Here is a 26,979-nt window from a genome sequence, read left to right as displayed (position 1 = left end):
AATTGGATAAATTTCAGTCTACCAATCTCGAGTTGTTAATTAATTTGACCACGAAAATCGTTTACTTGTTCGCGCTATCCGATCTTCAATATCTCTCGACCCAACGACCCAACTTCCACAAATTCTCGTTCATTTTAAAGCTCATGGAATTACCATCGAAATAGCCTAAAATTTCCGAAATTTCACTCCACCAATTTCACGTTCTCCATTAACTCAAACTTGAAGACGATTTCCACTGGTATATTATCTCCATTAAAATCGGTAGGCAGACATATTCGAATCTAGATACTCTCGTAATATCAATCTAAATCAACTACAAATGGCAATACAACTCCGCTCCTAAACGTCGCAATAATCAATTAAATAATAGTACCACCCTTGGCTCATAATAATCTTAGCATTGAATGCCGGATTACTCGTGTAATGGAGGTAGTATACAGTAGTTTCTATGAACTCAGCGATTTCTGTCCTCCGGCAAATCCTCTACCTCTGTCCCACTCTGATCTGACTTAATGGGACACAGTGGGTACGAGATATAGCTAGTGGGCACAGAGGGTTGGGGGGTTATATAGTGAATTCAATTCCACGCTCGATTATGCAGCCGGTTTGGCGGATTACGCGCTTACGCCACACCGTTTTGCGTCGATGACGGGATTACGTATACATACCGCACACTTTAGACCTTACGCCCATCCCCTCGTATTGCCATACACGTGTTAACTGTCCCTAGTGCAGTGTATACCCACCATTAAGTCCGATTATCCCACAGGTTTTCATAATATTTTCATTTTCATTCGTACCCACTTCACTTTCCCGTACCGCCCATTCCAAAAAAAAAAAAATATTTCATTTTACCAAATACTCGGGAGTCCCAGAATTAACCGCTAATTTTTACGGAATCGTTAATTAAATTCACATTAATGAGTCTAATCACCTGAAATCGATTTTCAATCATTTTTAGCGGGAGGCAAACGGAAATTGATAGGGAATTTCTTGGAATTGTCGAGAAAATTTCTGAGGTAAGAGGATACAAACTTTGGAAAATACTTTGAGATGAATTTTCAATTTAATCCGGAGAGCCCTCTCTTAATTTCCTGACTTGATAGCAAACCTTAGTCCTCCCCCCCCCCTCCCCTCCCCTCCTGCCCCTATTCTGCTACCAGTATCAGGAAATTACTGTACATCATCGCGAAAGCTTGAACGAACCGCCATCAACCGTCAGGACACTTGACGATCGTTCATGAATGCGTGTGGAATTAGGTGTGAACACCGATGAATCGGAAGACGATGAAGAGGTTGACTAAAGGGTTCTCTTCTAGAGCGATGAGTGAATAGTACTTCAACGGGTTTCTACCTCGTCACTATACTGCACCGAGAATTTATGTCTCCATTTGGTGATTCATGGTGTATTGCAGGAGTTTAGGAGGAATTTTGTCGGATGAGTAATTAAGCTCGAAGTTATAGCGAGAATTTTGGGGACGACAGAAATGTCGCTCAATGTAAAATTGCAGGAGAACAGGATAAATTACCCTACCGACAAAACCTACCGATCATTGATTAATTATTGAGGTAAATTAATAATTTATCAGTTGTAATATAAGATAAGGTGGGCGTGGGTTTTGGAATTACGCGAGCCTATGAAATCTACCGAAATCTACCCGAATCGATCGACAAAATCTACCGATCACGATGATTGTATCGGTTATCGATTAGTGAGTGAACTATTAATGGCAATTATCGAATGAAAAATAGTGGATTAATTGATTTCGCAGTACAACTAATTCCTTAATCAGCCCTAATATATACCGACAACAAAGTGACGAGTGTCAGGATCATACAGGTATTACCCGAGGTTTATCCCAACCAGTTGTGTAAACTGCGTGATCACCTGTTGCTGGCAATTAAATGAGTGTCTCGTGTGCTCGGAAATTCTGCAAACAAACGGCACTGGCTTTTTACGCAGCAAAAGAGCAATTTCAGGGTGGGTGGGTAGAGACAGGACGACAGTCCATCCTCTATCCCCTGTCTCACCGCATCCAACGCAACTCTCCTCCAATACTCTATCAACAAACATTTGGTGTTGGAGTTTGGTATGTGGACACTTTGACTGGATGACCGGTGAGATTGCCATATAGATCATTGTTTAAATGGGTCAGAGTTGCTCACTCTTGAGGGCTACCATTCGATTATTATTGCATCGAGGGAAATCGATGAGGGAGCTGCACTGCAGTTTCGATTTTTTTAAACCACCAAGGGTATGGACTATTGATCGCAAGTCAACGGACAAATAACGAGAAATAATGATAATCGTTCTGCCATGGAAATATATCTCACATGGACAGAAATATGATTTCAAAATTGTTAACTGAGATATCCATTTTTTTTTCCTGGAATTGTATCTTAAATATATTCGGTTTATATTTTTAATACGTCTGCAATCTGAGCCGGGATATATCTGCACGGATATATCAAAAATATATCCGGATATAATTGACATATAAACTGAGAAAAAAAAATGGCGTTTCTCAAATATTTTTTTTTCAATCAATTTTTGCCATGTACTCAGCAGATTTATCTCAACTAATTATCAGTTGTAAATAATATATTCACAATTCGATAATTATCGGGCAAATAAAAAAAATTGAAAAATTGCAACTCCAAGCAATGGCGGAAGGGAATGAATATATCTAACCGTTAAAAATGCCGATGAATGTGATTACGCCGCGAGACACGAGACAAACAAGCCTACAGTAATGCACCACGTGTTTCCCAAACTATCGATTCCAGGGTATAGTATCGACCCCTAATATAATTGCTAGAGTGTACAATGAACTTACGCAGAAGCGCGGAAATTCCATTATAAAAAAAGGGGGCCGCGAAAGGGGGAGGGGGCGACGAAAAAACGAGAAACCGAGGGATAAAAGACATAACGAAGTTAAAAACTCTTATTAGGATGAATATTGGCGACTTGTTCCATCGATATATCGATACATAGAGGTATATATTGGCTCCATATATCGGTATATACCGGTCGTGATTTTCAGCCACGCCACGACGTCGCTCCCTCGGGAAAGTAAGGCGGTCACGTCTCGTACGAGATTCAATTTGCCGCCAACTCTACCTCCACCCACTACCACCCATTTCCACCCCCTCACATGCATTTCTACCTTTTCTCTCACTTTCTTTTGTTATTCCCTTTCTACCACACTCTGCAATGCCACCTTCAATTTATCTATCTCTCTCTCGTTTCGTTTTCTGCTTCTGTTCTTTCCCTCGATTCAACGTCGGGACACTATCCCCCAGTGACTACCTCTTCCTCTTTCAATCCCCCTCCCCCCACTGCCCACCTTTTTTTTTCTCACTTCTCTTTCTATTTTTCCCTCGTTCCTTCGCTATTCCCCAATCCCACTGAACTGTACGAATCACTCTATACGTGCGTAATCGTTTTCACAAGTAGAAAATTTTCTTTGTCACTGGCACAATTCAATCCCTGAATTACAGAAAGTTGTCGGGTCTTTTGAGAAAATTTCTTTTCAAAGTTCTCACTATTTTCTGTGTGAAAAATCTGAAATTGAACAATTCGGGGATTTTTATTCCATGGGGCTGTTTGCCCAGGGGAGTGAATTGATGGATTACTGATTACAAGATAATCATTATCGAAAATGATGAGGGACTTGTTGGAAATTATTTAATTATCATCAAAGTCAAGTAATTTATTTATTTTTCATTTTTGGAAATTTTCTCTTGACGTTCCGCCAATCGACTAATTACTAAATTACTAAACTCTATTTACGTTTGTTTAAATGTAGAAAAATATTAAAAATTGGAAATGAAACAATTTTTAATTAGCAATGAAAAATTGCAATTTAATGATTTTTAACGCCCCCCCTATATTCATCGATATGTGACGTAATGAGTGATTCGAAATGCGCGTCAATAATTCGCGATGGGAAAACCGATTCTGAGGCACATGTGTACACACAATCACGTTATTTGTGTATCCAATAGACATGGTAGTTTATAAACCGTTGGGAAATCTTATTTCGCTGGAGATCTAATTTGACGTATTTCATTGATACGCTTGGGGAAATGGTAGTCGCAACCGACGTTGACTGCGTCTGCGGTTGCATCCGCTTCAGTTGCACTATTCAATTTTCCTCTTTGCCTTCATTTTTCCAAGGAGAAATAGTCTTTGTCATCGTTTGTTTATGTTTGAACTGAGTAAAAATTTTTATTTTAATTTTCAATATCATTGGAGCTGAGAGCTACTGAGAGTTTAATCTAACAACTCGACGAAACGGTTTCCGATTGCGAGTGATCGGTTGTTTTTAAATTGCGGTAGAGATCGGTAGAGATCGGTAGATTTAGTTTTTTTTTTATTCTAAGATCTTACATATCGGTAAAGCCTGGTAGAAATTGGTAGAAATCGGTAGATTGAGTTTTTAAATAGATTCGGCCGATTTTTTCGAGGGACTACCCACTCTTGATGCCATGGTGTCACTCGATAGTAAAATCAATTTCAAGTCGATTTGACATTTTTTTTGTGATTTCCATGATTTCATTTTAACTGCAATCGTTGACTACACAATTAAAATCAAATGAAATTATTTGCAGTCGTGAAGTGATAGATTTTGAAGCAATTGCAATTACCGAAATCATGAAGGAATTCATTTGAAATCAACTTCAAAATCATTAGTGGTGTCACTCAATTCGAGAGTCAGTAGCCCATCGAATTTATTTAGATAGATTTTGGTAGAGTCCTCACTAGCCATTTATTATCGGTAACTTCGTTATCAAAGGCAAGCCTTTTTTCTTTGGAATAGCATGAAACAAGTCATGATACAAATGTAGAGTAGGTTATTTAGTTGGTAGAGAGAAGTGGTTTTTGAAAACCACTTGGACTAAAAATAAATAGGTATCAAGTATAATGTCACGAGTTGAAGGGATATGGGGGCTGGGTAGGTTATATGCAGACTAGAGGGTGAGTTTTTGGAGTGAGAGTTGAGAGCAGAGACTGAAGCCGGCTTTCTACTTGCCGCGTGTATCCAGTGAAATGGACTTGCCATTATGGGCAAACTAAAGCCGAGTATTCAGCCATCCTGGTGAGGCTTATTAGTATGCAAGCGGAGCTTGTTGCTTTAGGTGCTAGGGCTTGAAAGCCCCAGCACCGTGTGTCACATTCATGGTGAGTTGAACCTCAGACGCGTGCGCTCTGATACCATTTGCTCAGAATATCAGACCTCCTTTCAAAGTTATATTTCATTTCCCATTTTTTTTTTTATACTAAAAATGAAGACACTGTACGCGGAGATAAAAGTCTAATTAAAATTACCCGAGAATAATACCTGAGAGTTATGAAATGATTTGTGAAATTTGTTTGTTGTTAAATTTTGAAGTTTTCACGAGAATTGCGCATTTTTTATTTGGATTTATCGGGTGATTTCAAATCATTCTTGATTGTAATCGTAATTTTTTGGTGAGTATTTCTGTTAGATATTTCCCATCTCTTAAAAAGATTTCGCGGTAGTAATTAATATTTCGTGATATTTTAAAAGAGTAACGCGACGGTTTTATGATCCTCCACGAGTTCAAAATATTTAATAAACGCAATTTTTTGTCAATAATTCAATAACGGCGGAGCGAAATGTATCAGAGGTTTCTTCATTTCGAAATATGATCTTCACCCCTGACGTACAAAAAATTAGTAAATCGTATCGTTAGTTAAGCAGATATCGTGGATTGAAATGATTCTTGAGATTTTCAAAAAGAAAATATCTAGCTCTATTATTCCATAGTGTTTCACAACTGCTCGTGTCATGCCCGATTATACTTAGATTCATATCGTAACGCGCCCATTGACCATCTCGAGATAGTGAGCCCACTCTTTTTTCGTGTACCACCACAGCCCGCCTTTCAAGCTGGGGATCTCGAAAAAGATAAATCGCGATGGTCTTCCCTGCGAGAACGACCAAAGGGCCATCCTCGGAGAAAAATAGCAATGAACGCGTGTACATTAGCATGTAACGATGGAGATTATACCCGACACCTCTTATTCGCCATTTTTTTTTTTTTGCAAACCTTTCCCTTTTTTTTTCAACCGGCTGAAACATGTTGCAACATTACACTTGAACGGGAGTCTCCTTTCTTTTATTATAGGAGAACATGTGTGAATTCACGGGAAAAAATTGCATGGTGTTGAATCTCGAGGCTTAATTAGGAAGTAAATGATAGAGTGGGGAGAACTTGCAAGTCGAAGAAAAAGTACTCGAGGGACTGAGGAGACGAATCGATTTTCTTCAGTATCTTCCGACCTGATAATTCTCAAAGGTTTTGAAAATATCGATAAACCAACCGCGAATAATCGACACGGATGAGTTTCTGGTTTTTTTTTTATTTCGCTTTGGACTTTTTTATCGTCTTGGAAAAATTCTGATTTAAAACCCGTGCATTAAAAAAAATACAACAAAATCCGAGAATCTTCCTATTAATTATTTATTGTTAATATCGGAAATTTAGCAGAGAGAATTTTCGACAATTGATCGCCATTTTGAAGATACTTTTTCGGGCTTCAGATGAAGTGAAAAATTTTTCAGATTGAAAACCCGTGCGTTGAATAATTGAATTCAATAAAATTTGATAATGTCCCTCAAAAAAAGTTTCAAAAATCTAAATATCAATAAACCAACCGCAAATGATCAACACGGACGAGTTTGTATTTTTCTTTTTGCTTGGGAGACGTTTTTTTATCGTCGAGTGATTTTTTTTCTCTCGCATTGTCTGACCGCGAATGGGCATTACCACTTGACCCCGTAAAATTCCTAACTCCAGGTGTTTAACCAGGACTAACTAAAAGCATTGGTCTGGCCGATATCCATATATCTTGCAAGTTCAACCGAGCTTTGACCGAGTTCATTGTATCGCTGGAAAAGTGGTATAGTCAGTCCTACAGCCGCCATGTTTTATCCACGCGCAATAAACTCTTACATTCCGGCGACGGTAAGAGTTGCCAGGGAAAGGCAGTCAAGTGCGTATTATACCGTCGAGTCATTAAGCTGAAAGCACTTTACGCGATATCACTCTCGTAACTGGTCATCCTAATTACATCGACGGGGTTCTTAAGGTTATATGATCTCGGGTATGACCGCTCGGCAAACAACAGAATGAGCCGCAATTCAAAGAGGAACTCTTCAATTTCCCTCGAAATTTTGGCGCATATATTTTCACCGCTAATATCGCGAAATTGTCAGAGTGAATTTTAGAAAATTAATCGCCATTTTGAAGATATTTGAAAATATTCTATTAAACTTTAGATAAAGTGAAAAATTATTTCTATCTAAACCCCGTGCGTGGATAAAATTTAAATTGAAACGAAATTTGAGGATGTAACAATTGATAATTTATTGTTAATACCGAAAAATTGGCAGAGGGAATTAAAAAAATGGAATAATTGAAAATGAGTAATAGCCGTCTCGCGTGGTAAAACAAATCTCCATAAAATATTTGACATTACCCCGTTTGTAAATGGAGGCGGGCAAACATTGTGAAAAGTGCCAAGGAAAATATCACTTGAGGCAATTCGGGGTAACACGGGCGTTCGCCCGTACCATTCAACGTCGAATCGAATTGTGTTGTGTCTCTGTGTTGAAACCATGGTAACGCACACTAATACGACTCGGTTGCAACGCGGAAAATCCACCGGAAAAGGTTACCTTGCTATTCCACCAATTTTTGATATTGCCGTGAGGACCAATTCACAAATGAATAGAATAGCCATGAATAAAACATTTTTTTTCTCCTTTTTTAATGAAATGAAGAGGGAATGGGGATAGAACAAATATTTACCAGACAGACTCATTGTTCGTAGATGGCAATTGGTATTCACGAATTTTCCATTTGTACACCCGACAAATGGTCATACGATCGATAAAATAAAACGCAAAACTTATCGCTCCATCTTGAAAATATTTCCCCAATGGCTTCAAAGATTTGGCGATGCCTTAAAAATTTCTTCCACTGTACCGCGACATGACTCATGAAAATGAGGGGTTGGTGAGCGCAATTTTTATAATTCGAGGGAATTTTCTTGCGAACAAGTCAGAACAAAATACCGGGTGTAAAGTGATGGAAGCATGGAGAATAAGGTGCATTATCCATTCGTCACGTTTGCCCCATGTCCCGCACCTCGGGGATGACAGCTCGTCATCCCCTTTATTTTATTTTCCCCCTATTCTTTTTTTTATTATATCTTATCAGTGAAAGTAGTAGGTAGTAGTTCACCTCTTAGTTTTCAAAGTCCCTCCCACCTGCCGTCACTCAAACGTACGAAGCCCATTAGTCTTTTTCCACCTCGAGGGAAATAAAAGTAAGAGAAAGCGTAGGTATGGGATGACAAAAAAGTGGAGGCGAAGGGAGGAGGAGGTGTATGTGTCTCAGAGGAAAATTGAGACAAAGGACGAGATGGAGAAAAAAAAAGAACCGACGCGAGACAACGTAAATCCAGTTGTGGATGAGTTGCTATTGACCGGATTTTTCCGCCAAGTGAGAGAAGCAAATGGAACTGAATATCTGTTTTGGGTCTGATTATACGCGAATATTACCGTTGATTCTGTGCCAATGGTGCAATTTTAATAAATATCCCTTTGATAAAATTTATTGCGAATTGAATATAGTTATTCCCAACAGCTGTGGATACTCGAATAAAATGATTATCGCTGCTGCAATAACTCATAACTAATATTGGCTGTGAAAATTTCCTCATGTGACGGAACCTTTGGTGCGGATCAAATGGAAATCAGTGAGCAGGATGATTGAAAAACAATGGAAGAACGTGTCAACGAGCCATTTTATTTATTTTTATTTTTCAATTCTGCGAAATTCTTTCCCACTCCATGACCCACTCATCCAATGTTTTCTCGATCAATCATGGTTTTTTGATAAAAATATTTTTCCCGGGAGATGAAAATAAAAAATACAATCTCTAAACAAACCGGACAAACGAGAGAGCTTGAAAGTTTATGTAGCAACAGGTCGCAAATTCACTGGTGCAAGAATATTCCCCAGACGTTAAACTATTATCCACCTCTTAAATTCATATATACGTATGCATGGTACATGGCAGTATGTATGAACGAGTACCAGAGGGCTATAGTCCTAGGCCTCGTTGCCGCTCTTCGTAAAGTTGAAATTCCATTATTGCGCCAGAACACCCCGACTAACTCCACCCCCTCCTGACATTACATGCACATTCACCGCTTTTCCGCGAATATAATGGAACGCGAAATAAAAGACACCCCTTCCCATTTTCTTTCTTCCTCCGTTCTGTTTTTTTTTTTTGTTTTTTGTTAACTGAAATCAATGAGTCACTGGATAAACCACCGTAACCGCTACTGTAGAACGCACTTTGTCATGAGGGTAGAGCATAACAGTCGGAGTGTACCATCAGAAGTTGAAATTTCCAGAGTGCGTTAATGGAATTTCTATGTTTCCTCTTGGAATTGAAAGCATCTACCTATTCTGACTCGAATAAACCTTCAATTTCGTCATAATTCAAATTTCACTGAATCTATCTGTCGGAAAATTCACGATATCTATAGAATCACTGGTGCGATTTTTGCCGGTTTTTTTTTATTTTAAAGACTGAAAAATTATCTTCAAATTGGCGCAATTTCCAAAGAATTTCACTCTTACGATTTTTTTTAATTGAGGATTGAAAACGATGAGTTTGTTTCCGCAAAAATGGAAAACTGGTTTTTTCGTATCATAATATCTGCCTGACTAACGATATAGTGTTCGCAAATTTTTTTTTAATTTCAAAGGCTAAAAAATATCCGGAAAACGCGGGAGGATCGAGGGAATCTGCTCTGCCGATCTGCAGATATTGCCAGTGAAATATTCAAACCGCCTGAAGAACCGATTTATCTCCATTTAAAATCAAATTTTCCTTCTGATAGGATTTTCCCTTGTTCCTCCACTAATTTTCAGCCGACAGTCTCTATTATACGATTTCACATCCACCATTTTTCCTTTTGTTTGCTCCCTCACTCATTCTATATCTCTGCCATGTGTCATTTCATTTCCCTCCGAAAGTTCGAATTTTCCTCGTGGTCCGAAGACAGCCCCGTGACTGCCTCAGTTCGTTACCGTTTTCTCTACCTATTTTTCGCCAGTTCTGCCTAGGGCAGGAGTTGAAAAAAAAAAAAGGAGAATTGAGAATAAAAAATGGAGAAAAAACGGGAGCAAAATGGGAGTAACTGTTAACGGTAAGTCTTGATGAGTGAAATAGGCTTGGCAACAGAAAAGAGAAAGATTAAAAATGGCCAAACCCGTAATCACGTCTGTCAGCTTGTACTACTCCACTAAATCCTCCACTTTTCATTTTTCATCCACTCCCATTCCTTGGGAAAATTACTTGCCGATGCTGTCGGCGGATTTGAATGACATTTTCCTTTTTTTTTTATCAGAAAACATGAATGGAATCCTCTCTGATTCCCTACAACCGATTTTTCCCAATTAATCTCCTATCTCATCAACTTTTCATCTTTATTTCAAATTAAATTCTGTTGTGAATTCTTCCTCCAAAGGAATCCCATTAATAATCGAAATTACCCATTATATGGCGCATATTTCTTATTCATCCTGGAGTGCAAGTTATTTTCCATTAAGATTTTTATCATCTCGAGGAAGGGGATAATGTCCCATCGGAATCTGTGCTCTACAATTCAGTGAGAAATTCCATTACAACTCGAGAAAAATCGTCTCAATGAAAATTTAACATAGCAGATGGTATCATTCGAATTTAAAAAATTCAACAACTTGTTTTCAACAAAAAAAAATTCAACCCTTCAAAATGATTTACTCGAATCAAATAAAATCCAAAAACACCACAAAATAATATTGAATTGAAAATTCAAAAATTCGATGATTTTCCCTCCAATTTTCATCAATAATAATAAATATTTATCACATCAATTAATTCCCTTTTTTTATTTAATAAAATTACGTTCACGGACGGAAATATTCAATGAAAATTTCAGATTTGATTTTTTATTTGATTCAAGTCCTTCGTTTTTCCGGGGGAATTGATCGGACTTTGAATTAGAGTGAAATTTCCCACCATTCGAATGGTATTACCCGTTCTGCCCCACCAATTGAGATTGAAAATCGGTGGAGAGATATTTCTGGGAGTGGATGTTGTTCCGGATACGAAAAACGTTGGGATTTCGTTTGAAAAAAGGCAACCCGATGGATCTTCTCTATCGTAATGAGAGACTTTAACGTTCGGCAAGGTTTTAACGAAGCAAACCTCGTAAATGCGTACACGAAAGCATCCATGGTTACGACCTCAACCCAGAGCTTCGAATTACACGGCTGTTAGCATGCAATAGTTGGCTCGCCCTCTATTTCATCCAATAGAATGCTGAGCAAATAACCGAGACGAACCCCTCGTGCGATAAATTTCGGTATTTTCTGGGCAAAATATCAGTTTCATTTTCAGCCTGAGGGAGTGAAACCCCTCGAAAGCTGAGGATCGAGTGTCAGGGTGGGTTTAAAGTAAATCGATGCAACGAGAAAAACGAAGTTCAATAAAAATTGTGTGTGAAAATAGGATTTCGCCATTTTGAAAATGGTAAATTGCGGAATGCAGGGAAATCAGTGGGTAGCTGAAGGGGATAAATTTTTCAAGAATCTCTCGAAATAAAATATATTGAAGTACTGAAAAAATGGGGCTGGAAATGCGTTGAAAATTTCCAGGGAATTTTTTGAATTTCACTCTCGGAATTGCGGGAGAATGGGGAATGAATTGGTTTTCCAAAATCGAACTGAAAAAATTGGATCAATGACTCTTGAAAGTCGTGCATTGAGCATTGCGATAGGTCAAATAAATGAATAAATGATTATTGAAAAAGGGAATTCAATATCTAAAGAGGAAAAGCCTTCGACTAAAAATTTGCGAGACCATTTTTAAAAAATTGCGATGCGATTTATTTTCTCTCTGTAATACGCGATATTTTCGTTAAAAATCAGACCTCCTGGGGTGAAACGTGCCACGAAGATTATTCCACTTAATTAATGTATTAATTAATAACTAATATTGATAATTTATTATTTTTTTCGGCAAAACTCAAGGCAAGAAGGAGTCGAATATCATTTAATCGCACATTTGGCCCTCAGCAGGTAAAATAATTTATCGAAAATATTTTTTACGTGCAGCCGAGATGAAAGGGCAGATGCTCGTTATATATTGTCGATGCAGTCGGCCATAAATTGATCCATAACTTGGCTCTCTGTCTTTTCAACTGGTATATATAGTCCACCCTAGCCACCAAATTCTCGGATGCACTTGTGTCACACGACGGTAGATTTATTCCCTGCGTACACGTCAGTTATACTTGCTCGTATAATCACTCTTTACTATACATAGAACAACCGGAATATTCCGTCTCAACACCGGAGGAGTGATTAATCGAATATGAATGCGTTAACTAGAGACAAGATTCAAATGTTATTTTTCACAACTGTCCGCATCCTATTTTCTTGGTTATTTACAACCCGGTAATTAAAAATTTTCATTATAGAATTAAGTAAACGCCCTAACATTATTCACTGCTCTCATTTATTTTTTATTCGAGGAACAAAAGAATTTAATTATTCGTATTATGATTTTTAATTCAATTTCAGAACAAATCGCTTATGAAAATTTAAAAGGAATTTTATAATAATGTATTAGATAAGTGATGAGTCCATTTCAAGGGCGATTTTGAACTTGAGCAACTAAATAAATTGAAACTACTTAATTAAAATAATTTTTCAATTCCCGGGGAAATAACCAGATCGAACAATTGAGATAATTACATTTTTCTCCTCGGAAAGAGCCAAGGGGTTAGGCATTTTCTTATTTCCCAGGCGATAGGAAAAAAAGAAAAAAGAAAAATGGCGACAGAAGGGTGAAAAAAATTATTTCACTCTTGGCAAAAGGAGCGGGCGCATTTTACTTTGGGTATACAACATCGTAGGCGCCTCTCGCGAAAAAATTTCCCCGGGAATTCATTTGTACACTAGTAAAAGAGGGAAAAAGCTCTCATCCACGCGTCCCTCCTCCCACCCTCAATTTTTTGTATTTTTTATTGGTCTCCCTTTTATGTTTCATCTCAAGACATTCCGGTGAGAGAATAAAAAAAAAAAAGGAATGACGATGAGAGACTGGGGGATGCAAGAATGAGGCAGAGGAGGATGGAAAATATGGAGAGAGATCCTTTCTATTTTCATCCCCCTACTCCGTGTAATCTTATTAGATTCTCTGTTAATGAAAAATTAAAGGAATTATAGAACAGATAAACAGATGTAACGGTCGCGAATTAAAAATTAAATTACAGCGAGTGGGGGATTGCGAATTTGAGGTTTAACGTGCATTCGAGGAAATAGAGCGAGGAAATGAATTTTCACTAATTTTTAGCGAAATGGATTTTAGAATGGACGAATTCAAAGAGGCGATTTCGTTTTTCAGTATGAAATAATAATTAATTTTGCCAACAATTCATTTACTCGAGATAAGCAGGGGAGAGTGGAACAGAATGGAATTACTTGAATGGCCAATAACTCGAAAACCGCCGAGTGGAATCGAACGATTTTTCTCTCATGTCAAACCTTAAAAACAGAACATCAAAATGAAAAAAAAAATCGTTCAATTTCACTCTACCGATTCCGAGTTATTGACGATTTATTCGGCCAAGTTCTGACCTTGTTCAAACTCAACCAATAACGGCCAATATTAAAGAATGTCAATTTCTTCTCCTTCAAAGAATCAGTACTTAAAGAAAATGAATAATCCGTGGAATTTACCGAAAGATCAGAGATCTGCAAATAATATCATTCTCCCAATATTTGTGTTTGTACTTTGAATTTATTTGAGCTCGAGGCAATCTTCAGTGAATCATACAAATCACCTGGGTAATATCAATTTATCATTTGACAGCTCCTCCACTAGCGGAAATTCTAACCGTTAATATTACCGATTCGAGCACTACTACTACCTCTATTAAATTCATTATTAATTTATGTGTAAATTATTATTAGCATTGAATTATTTAATTATTTCATTAACAGTGTTCACAGGTGTTTATTTAATTATTCTAACGGCACTATCAATTGTGGATTATTCCCGATTATGGAAATTACAAAATTAAAAAGATAACCCTTTGAAAAAATTTATAGCACCCTCGAGTAAATGGATTCGTGGCAGAAATAATTTTTTTTTTCCTCAGGAAAAGGGCGGGGAATAGTCCCCGAACGATGGAATTTGAGCGCGAAAATCTACGAACATCTCGGATTATATCGACGGAGTTCCGGGGTAAGTGAAAAAAGACGACGGCATTTCGTGAATATTTCAACGGTGCAAGAAACGGAAGAGAGCATCTAGGGGTAGTTTCGGGGGGTTTAAATAGAGGGAGACGTATATTTTTCGAGGCGCCTCCGTAATTGCAGGGTTGAATCATTGATTACGTACAAGGTAGACTGCCTTAATATATATCCAGGAAAGAGAGAAAAAAATCTTGAATCCAATACGTGAACGCATTACTACGGATTAAAACTGGAAGGGATACGAATTATTAGGGAGAGATAAAAGTGATAAAAGCTTGTTTTATTATTCAAATGGACTAGTGGAAATTAAAGTTTGAGCTTTTCCGCGGATTTTCCTGTCCCCTGTGCATTTAATCGCGAGATATCATTGGTACTGGAAAATTTCGAAATCGAAATTGACCTTGCAAAATTTCTAAATGAAATGAACATTTTTTATTGAAATTTTAATTGATGAAATTTTTCCCCGAATTTTTTGAATCTGATAATGGATAATTATCAGGATATTTCGTGAATTGAAGAATTCAATGAAAATAAATCGATGAAAATTTTGCGAAAATTTCAGTTCACTTTGTGTTCACTAAAATTATTTTTCAAAAATCAAATTCTCGGAAATCAAACTCGAAATTTCTATTCTAATTTCCCAACAGTGCAAAAATCACCCGCCGCCTGAAAATCGAATAAACGAGAATATCAAGAGAATAAAATGGCGTCAGCGAAGTATTCCTCAATTTCCCCATTTCCCTCCGAAAAATTACGAGGAATCACCGATAACGCAACATCGCAAACCGAATTTTGAAGTCCCCGACAGCCAGCAAATCTATTGAAGATAAACTGAGAAACTTTCACCGAAGGTAAAGAGACTTTTCGAAAGAGTACAGGGACTGAAATACTTCGGATGTCGAGGTGAGAGTGAGAGAGGTGAAGATAAAAATGATAAGAGAAAAAAAAAAAAAGGAGTGGAGGAGGAAAAGTGAGACACCCATAGAGATGCTGGTGGGTTATATAGGGTCCGAACGAGTTTTCCGACAAGTTGAAGGAAGAATGGGAAACTCGACGTTCTGAGTGAGTGAAAAAGGACAAGAAACAGGGGATGAGGATGGGGATGGAGTTGGGGGGATGGCACAGCAAGCGGACAACTATGAAAAGAAAGTGGAGGAGTTTTGGGGCCAACGGTCTTACTCCCTCGGGGACGAATTCATCTCTCCTTTACCGAGGCTTTCTTACATTCTACAGTCACCTCTCTACCATTCCCTCTTTTTGGATTCTCTACCGGCTAAAGTCACATTCCAACGATCCTATGACTCGCTCAAACGCTCCGATGACTTCGCATACTGTTATCAAGCAAATTTTCGAGTTTTATATCTCATTCTAGACCCTAGACCCCTCATCATTATTCTCCCCGAATTCTTGTCATCTTATATTTTATTTTTATTTTACTATTCGCGAATACATGTCCCACTACTATATAATAACATCGCATCTAACTCATGAAATTAATGAAATATTCTATCGAATTTAATTAAACTCCTAATCAAGACCAAAAAATTATAAAAGAACAGATGATAGAGAATTCTTCTGGTGATGATAAAGATGATGATAAATATATGAAAGAGCGAAAGAAGGAGAGTAATTAAAAATATTTAATATGTGAAGAACTTCGAGCACGTCGGTTGTAAAAATGTTCCCATTGTCGAAAATTTTCTGTATATATTCGGCTCGACCATTTAACCACGAGAAACACCACTCCATTCACTCGAAATAAACTAATAAACCCGCTGTTCCTATCTCCAGCCCTTTCTACATAAGACCTCCTATGTATTTTTGCCTTTTACCTACACCGGAGTTTCATATAGCCAAACCATTGCACTCTGGAGCACCATCTCTCCAACTTCATCAACCGTATATTCCTTTTCTCCCGTTCACTCTCACCTGCGTACATAGTACTAGAGTCTGCGACCGCGCCATATCAATACACGTCGACCTTATGAATTTAATTAACTCGAATAATATTATTCGAGGCTGGAATTCTTGATGGCTGAAAGACCAGACGGGTCAATAGTCGCCTTTTGAATCGAAATGTCATATTCACGGCAGATGATTATCGAGTTCAAAGGCATTCTACTGTGATCATTGTTAAATTGATTAAATTCCCGGAGTTGTTTGATCATATGTCGGAGGAATGGCGGATTGGGTGATTCAATCAGAGCCCCAGTGTGAATTGCATCCACCTCTGGCATGGGGTATTGTATGCGGGGCAAAACGGATGTACTTAATGAAATTCGAGTTTTTGATTGAAGATTTGATAGTTCTACCATTTTGTAGGCGATTGACGCCATTTTTAAGAACGGAAAAAGTTCTTCAAAATGGCGGGTCAATCGTGAATTTTTTATTGGAAATAGAGTATTTTGCCCTGAGGAATTTGCAATTACGAAATCACGTTGATTTCTCTTGGGAGATGTAAATTAATGAAGGTCAATGTGATGATGGTATACAGATTGTTGGAATTTTGTTGAAGATCTCACATGCCCGAGGTATAAAATGGCGACTATCACCGATTCGATCACCGGTAAGCCCGCGAATTGGAAATAAATTACAAATATTATATCGGTAACTCGGTAAACGGCAAGTGACAAAGAGAGAGGGGTTGACACAGAGTGTCAGAGAGCAGAGTTGTGGCAAATATAACGAGAGGGGGTGAGAGGGTTGAAGAGGAAAATAGAGTGGAGTGAGTGGAGGGAGAGGAGGGAGAGGAGGGAGAGAAGGGGGAGGATAAAAGGGGGAGGTGTTAGGAGGGGTTTAGTTGGAAATCGGGGTGTCGGCAGCAGCTGTGAAATGTTTATGAAGGCCCGACTAATTTATCACACCCTCGCGTTTCCGAGGACTCTAATACACGTGGGAGAGATGCACATAAATTCAGGGAGTGCGGACTTGAACGCACCAGTGTGAAAAGTGACTTTATCGCGAGTAACGTGGAGGTGAAGTGGGAGGTAAAATCATCTCGTGTGTGCCCTTTTCCTCAGTATATTGCGCGTTGCAACGAGTTTATTCCAATCTATAGCGTCGCGATGCACCAGTTTGTTTCATTCCCTTATTCTGTCAAGGAGAATCCATAAATAATCTCTGAGTGGGTAATAATTTAAAGTCAAGAGATTTGATTAATTTCGAGTATAAATCAGTCTGAGTGAAGGTTTTTCTTCGTATTCGATTGTTTTTTCTTTTTTTTTTAATGAAATCGGAAAGAGTGACAATGAGATTCTGGAGAGATGAATTATGAGAATTCGAGTAATGAAAAGAAATAATTCATTTCAGTTTCTCACGACGATATCTGCGGATTCAACGATACGATTTCAACGAATTCGCCGCCATTTTGAGGAGAACGGAGTGATCGACAAAATGGCGCCAAATTGGTGGCAATTGACTCGGCCATTCTTGAGCTATCGAGTAAAGACATTTCGCTGGTTTTTTTTTTTAACCGGAGAAAATACCGCTGGGTACGATATAGATTCCGGAATAGAATAGACGTTAATTAAATATCTGAAACTCGCGGTGGTAAAGTTGACGTATCAGTTAAACGATGAAGGCGGAATTGAGTTAGAATTGACGGTTATCCGTGACGAGTGTCGTTTCCAGCGTCGGATATCCGGTGTTAGATAAGACGTCCACGGAATTTGCATCGTTCCCAGCGGCATTCTTTGGATCGCACAAGACACCAACATTCCCCGGGGAGTAGAATGCTTCTCACTGCTGCCGCTCAATATCGAGGCTCCCTTAGATTTGCGTTGAAACTCGTCTCGTTTGCTTCCTGATATCGCTCACGGTTCTACCCTTAATTAGTTGAGAGACGCATACTTCCTCCACCCAAGGAGAATTATAAACAACAAAGGGGGAGACATCTGTGTCTTGACGCTGAGAACTTCAGCTAATTGATTGCTCGGTAACTATACCCCTGGTAATACCCTCCCCCAGCTACTCCAATACCCGTTCAAGATTATTTTCTTATTTTCAACATTCGTGGAAAAATATGGTGGGATTGAAGTTAGAATTGAAGTTTATAAAACCAATAATTTTATCATCACCATCAGCACCGAGCAATCTTGGATGATCCCTTCACTCTACCCCTTGGTTGCTTGTTCCTCACCACTTCACTTCCCTTTTCTCTAATCCTCTTTAATTATCCTCCAATCACTCGGGCGTGCACTTACTTGCCACTTCTGTGTCGGCATTCATTACTCGTCTTTATCGCCAAACCCCTCGACTTTATTCTCCAAAGGTTCAACTTTTTATTTTTAATTTTTATCTTCGCGTTTTACTTGCACAAAAAAATTATTTCACCCAAGGATTCATTCAGGTGAGATAATAACGTATTTTCACGAATATTTCATTTCTCTGATTCATTTAGATTAATCATATGGCTTAATTAACCGATATTATCGACAATTATCTGATGTTGATGATTTTGACGAAGAGAGGAAATGACACAATTGGAGAAATGACCTTTTGTGAAAATTCATACGTCTCCCATGTAAAGGAATTCCTGACTGAAATCGATTTTTGGTCTCAGTAAAAAATGGAGGATAATTGGAAAAATTTTGAAATATCCAGGACCTAATGAATCGCCTGATATGACAGCTCAATGGAAATTATCGATTTTATGAAATTTCGTGAAGTTAACGCGAGCGTTTACGGTATCATGCGAACCGTATCGTCATTTGTAAATTCTTTGAATAATTCATAACCAGCCTCGAGGCATTATTAGCACCGACCAGATAGTGTACCCACAGCTTTGACAGGTAGCAACGCTTAATTTGACACCTGAAAGCTCCGAGTAGATATTTAACATCCCCTACCAAGTCTTCAACCAAACTCGCATTCGCTTTTCACTCGTACCACGTCCTTCTCTTTCTGTATCAACGTCAGCTAAACTTTGTGTAGTTGCAGGTGTAACTTGCATCATCTCACCTGTAATAATTATACCCGATGCAATAGAGATTGCGGAACTTCGTCGTGTTCACGAGAAAATTTGATCGCTTCGGGATTGTTATTGAGAGTGATGGGCTGTGAATCTCACGTTTCGGATGTACACCGAGTCAATTATTTCGGCCCACGACAAAATTATCACGGGGAATTTATTCAAATCAGAAATACCCTCTAAATAATCCACTTAATTTTTTTTTTGCTCCATACTCGTCTAGCTGATGAAAACGATTCTTCAAATAATTATAATATATGTATATTAACGAACAGTGGATGAAATGGAAATGGAATGTCTTCAATGGTCAGTAACTCGAAAACCACAGAGTGCAATCCAACGATTTTTTTTTGTTGCAGAACTGGAGAGCAGCACTTCAAAATGAAAAAAAAAAATCGTTGAATTTTACTCCTACCATCTGGAGTTATTGATGATTGAAGACCGTCCATTTTTCTACACGATATCCTATCCATGACCATAGGCGCGTAAAGAAAATATTTTCAACGATTCCCGATTTTGCATGATCGATTTGGAATTATTTCGTAAAAAATTTATCGATATTGATTTTTTTAAATCTCGAATTCCGTTTATTCTCCGAAAACTCAAAAACTCATCAACCGACATTGTTCCCCAATTTTTCCATCATCACGAGCCAACGAGAAGATCAATTCTCCCCCCGAAAAAAAAAATAAAAATTCGATCCCCGATGGAAAATCTGCACGGATACATCAGCCGAGACTACCCCACCACTGGTATATTTTAATCTGACAGGATGCTCTGCACTCATCAATCGTGACCCAACTTTCCATATACTTTCGGTTCATGGAATTTTATGGATTTACCCCTCGCTTTAAAACAAAAAACACGAGCTCCAAAAAATAAATCGGTTGTGCGTATAGCGCACATAACCTAGAGCAACGTCGAACGTTCGCATATTTGCATTCGCGAAAAGATAAAAAACAAAAAAAAAAAAGAGGCGACGAAAAAAACAAACGGAAAAAGGAAGCTTGGGAGTAAAAATGTAAATGTTCCAAGTATGATTTGCATGCAGCGTGCATCGAGCTTTACGAGCGCCATCACAGCCATCGCATCATCCCCCAAAGTACAAACTCGCGTTCGAAGCTACTTTCCTTCGCTTATGATTTTTTTCACCCCCTCCGCCCAACCCCCCCTTCATCCGCTTTTTCATGAAAATATTTTCTTGCAATTAACATGTGATAAATAATTTAAGCCCCACGGAAGTGCCGATAAAAAATATCCGACGGGATTAACCGATGCACTCGCATAATCAGAGATTTGATGAGAAAATTATTCAATCGTGAATTAAATAGTTGAGAATAAAAATTCAACGAGACTGGTGAAAAGTGAATGGTTTAATTAATGTCTTCGGGGTATACACGAGAAGCTATTCTACAGATGGGGCCCCATATAACCACTAGACAGATCCCTTAAATCTACATTAGGCTCTTGAGGCTCACCGCGTGTGATCTCCGGGAGTTTGCTGTAACTACGGGCCAGTAATCCAAAGGAGTATATAATACACTCGACTCTGTATTCTCACTGGGGTATGTTTACAAAGTGGTGGATGTAGTTTCGCGTGTTGTAATTTTCATTAAACTCCTGAATGAAAAACGACTGTTTCTTACCACTTCCCGAAATTCAAGCGAATCGCTCAAGCAAATCGTTATCATTAACGAGCTACACTACTGCATGACGAGATATTTATTCAGAGGAATTAATGATCTGGAATTTTTTTTTGTGGGTTTTCATATTTTCTAGACGCGAATACGAGTGAAAAGCAGTGATTGGTTCATGGTGGGACTTGATTTCTAAGAAAAATCACATTTTTCTTTTTCTCATTGATTCGATCGTTATAATGCAATTCATAAAAATGGTATTTTGAAAAAAGTCATTTTCACCCCCCAAAAATCGTATGTCAGCCCTTGGTCAGGGGTGCAATCCTTCCAGTTCATATAATTTTCGTTTTTTCATTTAATTTCGTTTGAAAATCGTCTACGCTTGAGAGATAAATTGAGTTTTCAAGAAAAATCCCTTCCCTCCCCAAAAATTGGTCTAACGAATCGATAATTTCCCGACTAAACAAGATTGTTGTCGCCTCAATTATCCCCAATTTTTCTAAAAACTCGTATCCACTTTAACAGAGTCTAAAACGTTTTATCCTTCATCAATAAAGTTTACGAGGCCAGCTGCTATGCTCCAACCCATTACCCAGATTTTATAGCTCTGATGAGTGCAGAGAGATGAGCCACAGCTTTAAAAATGAATTATTTAAATTATCATACGTGCGATCGGAGGAAGATTTACTGCCCGGGGATAGAAAATCGGCTATTCCGAGTGGGCCACGTGCGGCAGTGTCTTGCACCAAGTACAGCCCATCGGCACGATAAAAAAAAAAAAAAAAGACCGAGTGCATCACTCTTGAAACCAACTACGGATTATGCATGTACATGGGATTAATAATTAGCGCTCTTGCACGAACCCGCCGGATATATAATTCCTAACCCCTCGAGGTCCGTTTAATTATTCCTCTGTCGGCAGAGAGAGCGATTGAGAGCCACCCCCGCCCCCCTCGACACCCCTCCTGCCCCCCCAAAACGCTTAATCGATCTCCAGTCACTCTCCACTTCTCTTCCTCATGCTCCATCTCCATGTGTACACATACATATGTACTTTATCCGATAAATCTCGCACTTTGCCGAGAGTTACGCCACCGCCGCCGGGCTTAATCCCTTACTTTCTCTCCCACCCCCAAATTTATTTGTACTTATTGATTTCTTATCGCTTGGCAAATAGCAGGAATAGTGGGGAACAAATGGATATCTATATCGTTGAGACATATGGACGACAAACCTCAACCTGTTCATACAATATTAAATCGATGAATAATTTGTTGCGTATGGCGCACGGTACATCTATTGATTCAATTTCAGGATAACAATTGTTACATCCGCATTACGGGTGATGGCTATTTTGAAATTTTTATTTCTTGTGGTTATGATTTTGAGACTCAAGATCAATGAATGGATGGATCGATTGATCGATCGGTTAGAAGGGAAAAGTATTGCGGTAACGGCTGAAGTATTCGCGATTTGTTGATAATTGATTTTTCGATCTTTGGAGAGATTTCGCGATAAAAATAAAAAATTCTGATATGCAGTAACGAAATAAAAAATCAAAGTGTGAAGATATATTTTCCAAGGGGTTATTCGTTGTCAAATATATTATGACACCATGATTTCTGATTTCAAATAATTTCAAAATCCCTGACTCCACCGATTTTCGATAATTTCAGATATCAGGACTGATTTCATATGATTCTAATTCAGAGTGACAGAACGATTCAACCACTGGCCAATTCCTCGGTATTTTATCCCTGATAATTGAAATCACAAATTCAATACCAATAAATCTAAAGCGTTTTCTTATTCGTTACAACCGAATGAGAGATCATGGTAAACACGTAACTGCGGGTGGATGCCATTAGCTGGGTTAGAGAGGGATTCCGTGTTGCGCCATTCTAATCAACGGGGGCGCATTCGACGACGTCCTGCTGGAGGAACGGGTGGAGAACAACCGAGAGTTTCGCTGCCAATCAATTGCAGTGGTGCCGGCCATGAAATCCTCCCTGGTACGTAATACTCCGGCACCCAGTGCACAACAGAAAGGGTGAGCAATGGAGAGAGAGAAAGAGAGAGAGAGACATATAGAAAGAGAGAGCGAGATAAATTGAGAGAGATAGATGCAAAGAGAAGGAGAGACAGCTCCACAACTCCGTTTTATCCCTGGAGGATTAGTTAATGGCTCGAACGCTATTTTATCGGACAGATTTACTGTGTCGAGCGCCCCGGCAAGGCTTCACGATCGTCTGGCGTTATATACTTGATGTTGAAAAAAAGAGGCAAAAACATAAAAGAAAAAAAAAATAATAAAAGAGAGAAAAATAAAAAACAGATTGTCAATCTGTTTTAAAAAACCGTCGTCGAGTGCTCGTCAGACTCAATAAAACGATGGGAATAGCTAAAGTGTCTTCAAGTTGAAAAGAGCGGTAAACCGAGGGCGAATCAAAAATTTTCATCCCCCCCCGATATCACCGGAACAAACAATGCGATTCGAACGAGTTTACCCTCATGATCAATCTTACGGAAGTATCTTAAATATGACAAATCAACCATTGAATTTTACTCTACCAATTCCGAGTTATCGGTGTAACCAGTGTGCGTTACACATTATCACAGACGGTGTGAATTGAGGCGATTATTGGAACCGTGTATCTTGATGAAAAAATCGAAATGAGATAGACTGAAGGGGACGTGAAAACCAATCGTGAGATTGGTGAGATGGCGATGACGGGAGTGAGAACGATGAAATTTAAACTCCTAAACGCCCTCTTCAACCCTTGTACGTATTCAAACCACGAACGACGCACCATCGTTCCAATACGGTACAACCCCCTTAAACCACCCTACGAGTCCTTGCTGGTTTGCCTTCTCCGTCGTCATTCCGTGATTTCAATGGCAAGTAAATAGTACGAAGCGTGGTCAATGGGCTTTCCCTTTGATTAAATGTAAATTGTGCTCGGGAATGCGATTAGTACTCCCTGGGCGCACTTTGCCATCTATATACCTCTCTTTCTACAACATTCTCCGATTCTCATTCACCCCCCCTCACCCCTCATCCCCTGACCGACAGTGGAAAAGAGACAAGAGTCATTTCTACCTCTTACTCACTCTACACCCCAACCATCAACCCCTAGTTTTTCATGGTATCTCTCTTGAGTGTCGCATCGAATCCTCACCCTGTGATGGCTTGAAAATGTTTTGCACCCCGGCCACTACTGGCGTATACTCGAATGTGTACGGTACTCTGAAGAGATCGCTTTTCACCCGTCGCATCGGGGCAAAAGGCAGAGCGATATATATTTCGTTCGTTCAATTTTCTTGACATTCGAATTCTCAATGCTCAATCGGTCGATTCAATTGCAACTGTGGGGTGTCTCTTGAGGTACCGAGGTACAACGGTGATTCCACAGGCTTGTCGTCTAATTTTGAAATGGCCAATGGAAGGGGATGAATGGATAATGGGGGATGAAGCGAAGTGGAAATTACATTGGACTTGGAAGATTAGGAGGATTTCTAATGACTGTCGCATTTTTGAAATTAGAGGAAAATCTAGCTCGGACTGATACTGGAATTCTTCTGGATTTCCCCGAATTTTCTAATCCCTATCGACCTATCGAAAACTATCGAGTAGAAACTATTGAACGTACGGAGCGCTTTCCGTGGATCTTTATCGGATAGATCGCGACGATTTTACGGACGGATATATAATATATATTGTGTGAGTTATTTATTGACTCACCGGTTGCAGAATTCTCAGCATGATCTCCATCTCCTGGACTGCTCCGATCCTCGTCTCCATCTCCTGGACTGCTCCAATCCTCGTCTCCATCCAGCACTCTGTTCTTTATTTAGTCCTTTTCACTATCACTTGCACTTTTACACTCGTCCATTTATTTTCACTCGCGTATGTACTTCCGATTCGACTTGAATTGTCGCATGACTTTCGCGAAATTCAAATAATACAATCAATTCTAATTCTCTACATGATCTCTAGCCCCTGATATTCTCTCATTCTCATCTCGATCACGCACTTTGTCCTCCACTTTTCACTTGTATTTGCACTTCCACTTTCACATGAACTGCTGCTTGTCTCTCGCGAAATTTAATCACAATAGATTCTAATGATCACTTAAGGAGAATTGATTTTTCCCTAATTAAGCGGATTAATGAAGGAGAAATCAATTTCCACCAGCTCTTGGCGTTACCCAGGACTCACGACGAGGACGTGGCTGGTATAGAGTCCCAAAAATTTAACGAACAATTAGGGAGAATTATTATCCATTAATTTGGGTAATAGCAGCACTATTCATGTCTGAACTCATTTTTAATATGCATATATTAATGACTTTCTACTGAGGACTGCATATTACTCACGAAATTAAATTCCCCTTGGGATTTGGTAGTGAACTCAGAAATTTGTTATACCAGATGGATTCATTATTAAACACTCTCATAATTGCAATATCCGGTAAAATAGTGAAGAATTTCCCTAATTAATTCATCCAACATTACAAATTCATAACGATCAAATCACCACCCAATCCGACAATACTCACAATAATTGCAATTACCAACTAGCCCCTATAACAAATTTTCATTATAAAAATCCATTATCTCAATTTGACGGTCGACTTATTTTTCAATCAAAAAAGTTGCTCTCATCAAATCCACAAACTTCCCCATTTACTTAGTGAAATTAATTTTCCTCTGTTAAAAATTATTAACATTATTCCCGACAAGTTTTCAACTTTCACAACAAAACTTCCACGCAATGAAGAAATAAAAAAAAAAAAAAAAACTGGTGGTGAAAAAAACAGTTTGAGAGATGGCAAATTAATTCGTTGACGGAGTTCCGGGGAACGAGGGGGTGGGGAAATTCGAGGAGGGGGTCGAGGGATAAATTTATTGGTGCAATCTTATTCGACCAACGTAAAAATTCGCTGTGACGAGATTCCAGCGTTACCCCCCATTTCCGCTCACCCTAAGACTCTACGATCGTCGTAATCAACTTTCGACTAGACTATTTCCTCCGACGTGAAAATTATAGAAGTAGAAATGCCCGAGGTTGAGAAAAAAATGAATGAAAAAAAAAATTATAATTCTGCAATAATTTTTCCCCATGCAAAATACAAATGAAATATATTTTCGATCTTTCGACGAAAATATATCATATATTAATATATCGTTATATCGTATATGATATATCGATATATCATATAATTATTCATAACAACGCGATATATTCGTGCAGATACATCATGCTACAGTATATAATATATAATATATTGATATATTGATATATCACATGATATAATTATTGATATTGAAATATTGCATACATTTCCCACAAATTTGTGGAAACATCATTTTCGAATTTCGTAGCAATAAATAATATATTGATATATCATATTCCAATATATCATATATTTACCAAATATTAATATAGAAATGATGATATATTACTCACTCTATAATACTCCAAACATCGACACGATCATCCCCCAACAAAGTGAGCGAAGAAAAAGCGGTCAGACGGCGAGGCTCCAGCAGCACCTGCATAAATAAAAGAATATTAATATATAACCCAACGATATCTCAATATTAACGTTATACACATTATTATTATCAGCCTTGCACATATTATGCCGGTGTAATATATAAATCACACGACCGCAGGGTTAAACATCTTCTCTTTGTATTCTCATCCACCCCAGGGCTCAGGGTGGGTGGGAAGGGTGAGGGTGGTTGAGGGGGAGGAATAGGTGTGGGGGGTTGGGGTGGATAAAACACCCTTTTATACGTTCTATTCGTTCGGTGGGGCTACAGTACCTCGGCTCAACTTTTTCAAGAGGAGAATGTACTCAGAAAACTTTTGGCTTTCCGCTCGTTTAACAAAAATGAATTAGCTCGAGAGCACGGCCGTGAGATGAATTTGTTTAAGCCCGAGATCTTCCCCTTCTCTTTCATTATATTTTCCTTTTTCTACGTTAAACTTTACCATCCCCCCCCCCC

The 26,979-nt window shown here is 38.6% G+C and overlaps 1 protein-coding gene and 1 long non-coding RNA gene across 2 annotated transcripts in view; both read right to left on the bottom strand.

Annotated features, from left to right (window-relative positions):
* The window catches only part of Edem2 (ER degradation enhancer, mannosidase alpha-like 2), a 38,649-nt gene extending 13,456 nt beyond the window's left edge, over positions 1 to 25,193 (bottom strand). The window contains exon 1 of the mRNA XM_011300393.1: positions 24,707 to 25,193. The gene's annotated coding sequence lies outside the window, so the exon portion shown is untranslated. The remainder of the gene's footprint in view (positions 1 to 24,706) is intronic.
* Positions 25,194 to 26,453: 1,260 nt separating this feature from the next.
* LOC105263894 (uncharacterized) overlaps positions 26,454 to 26,979 on the bottom strand; it is a 7,854-nt gene continuing 7,328 nt past the window's right edge. Inside the window, exon 3 of the long non-coding RNA XR_891937.1 lies at positions 26,454 to 26,520. This is a non-coding gene — a long non-coding RNA (uncharacterized lncRNA). The remainder of the gene's footprint in view (positions 26,521 to 26,979) is intronic.

Source organism: Fopius arisanus, unplaced genomic scaffold, assembly GCF_000806365.1.
Source record: "Fopius arisanus strain USDA-PBARC FA_bdor unplaced genomic scaffold, ASM80636v1 scaffold00017, whole genome shotgun sequence".
NCBI classification, from domain to species: Eukaryota; Metazoa; Arthropoda; class Insecta; order Hymenoptera; family Braconidae; genus Fopius; species Fopius arisanus.
This window is presented reverse-complemented; position numbering and strand designations above follow the sequence as displayed.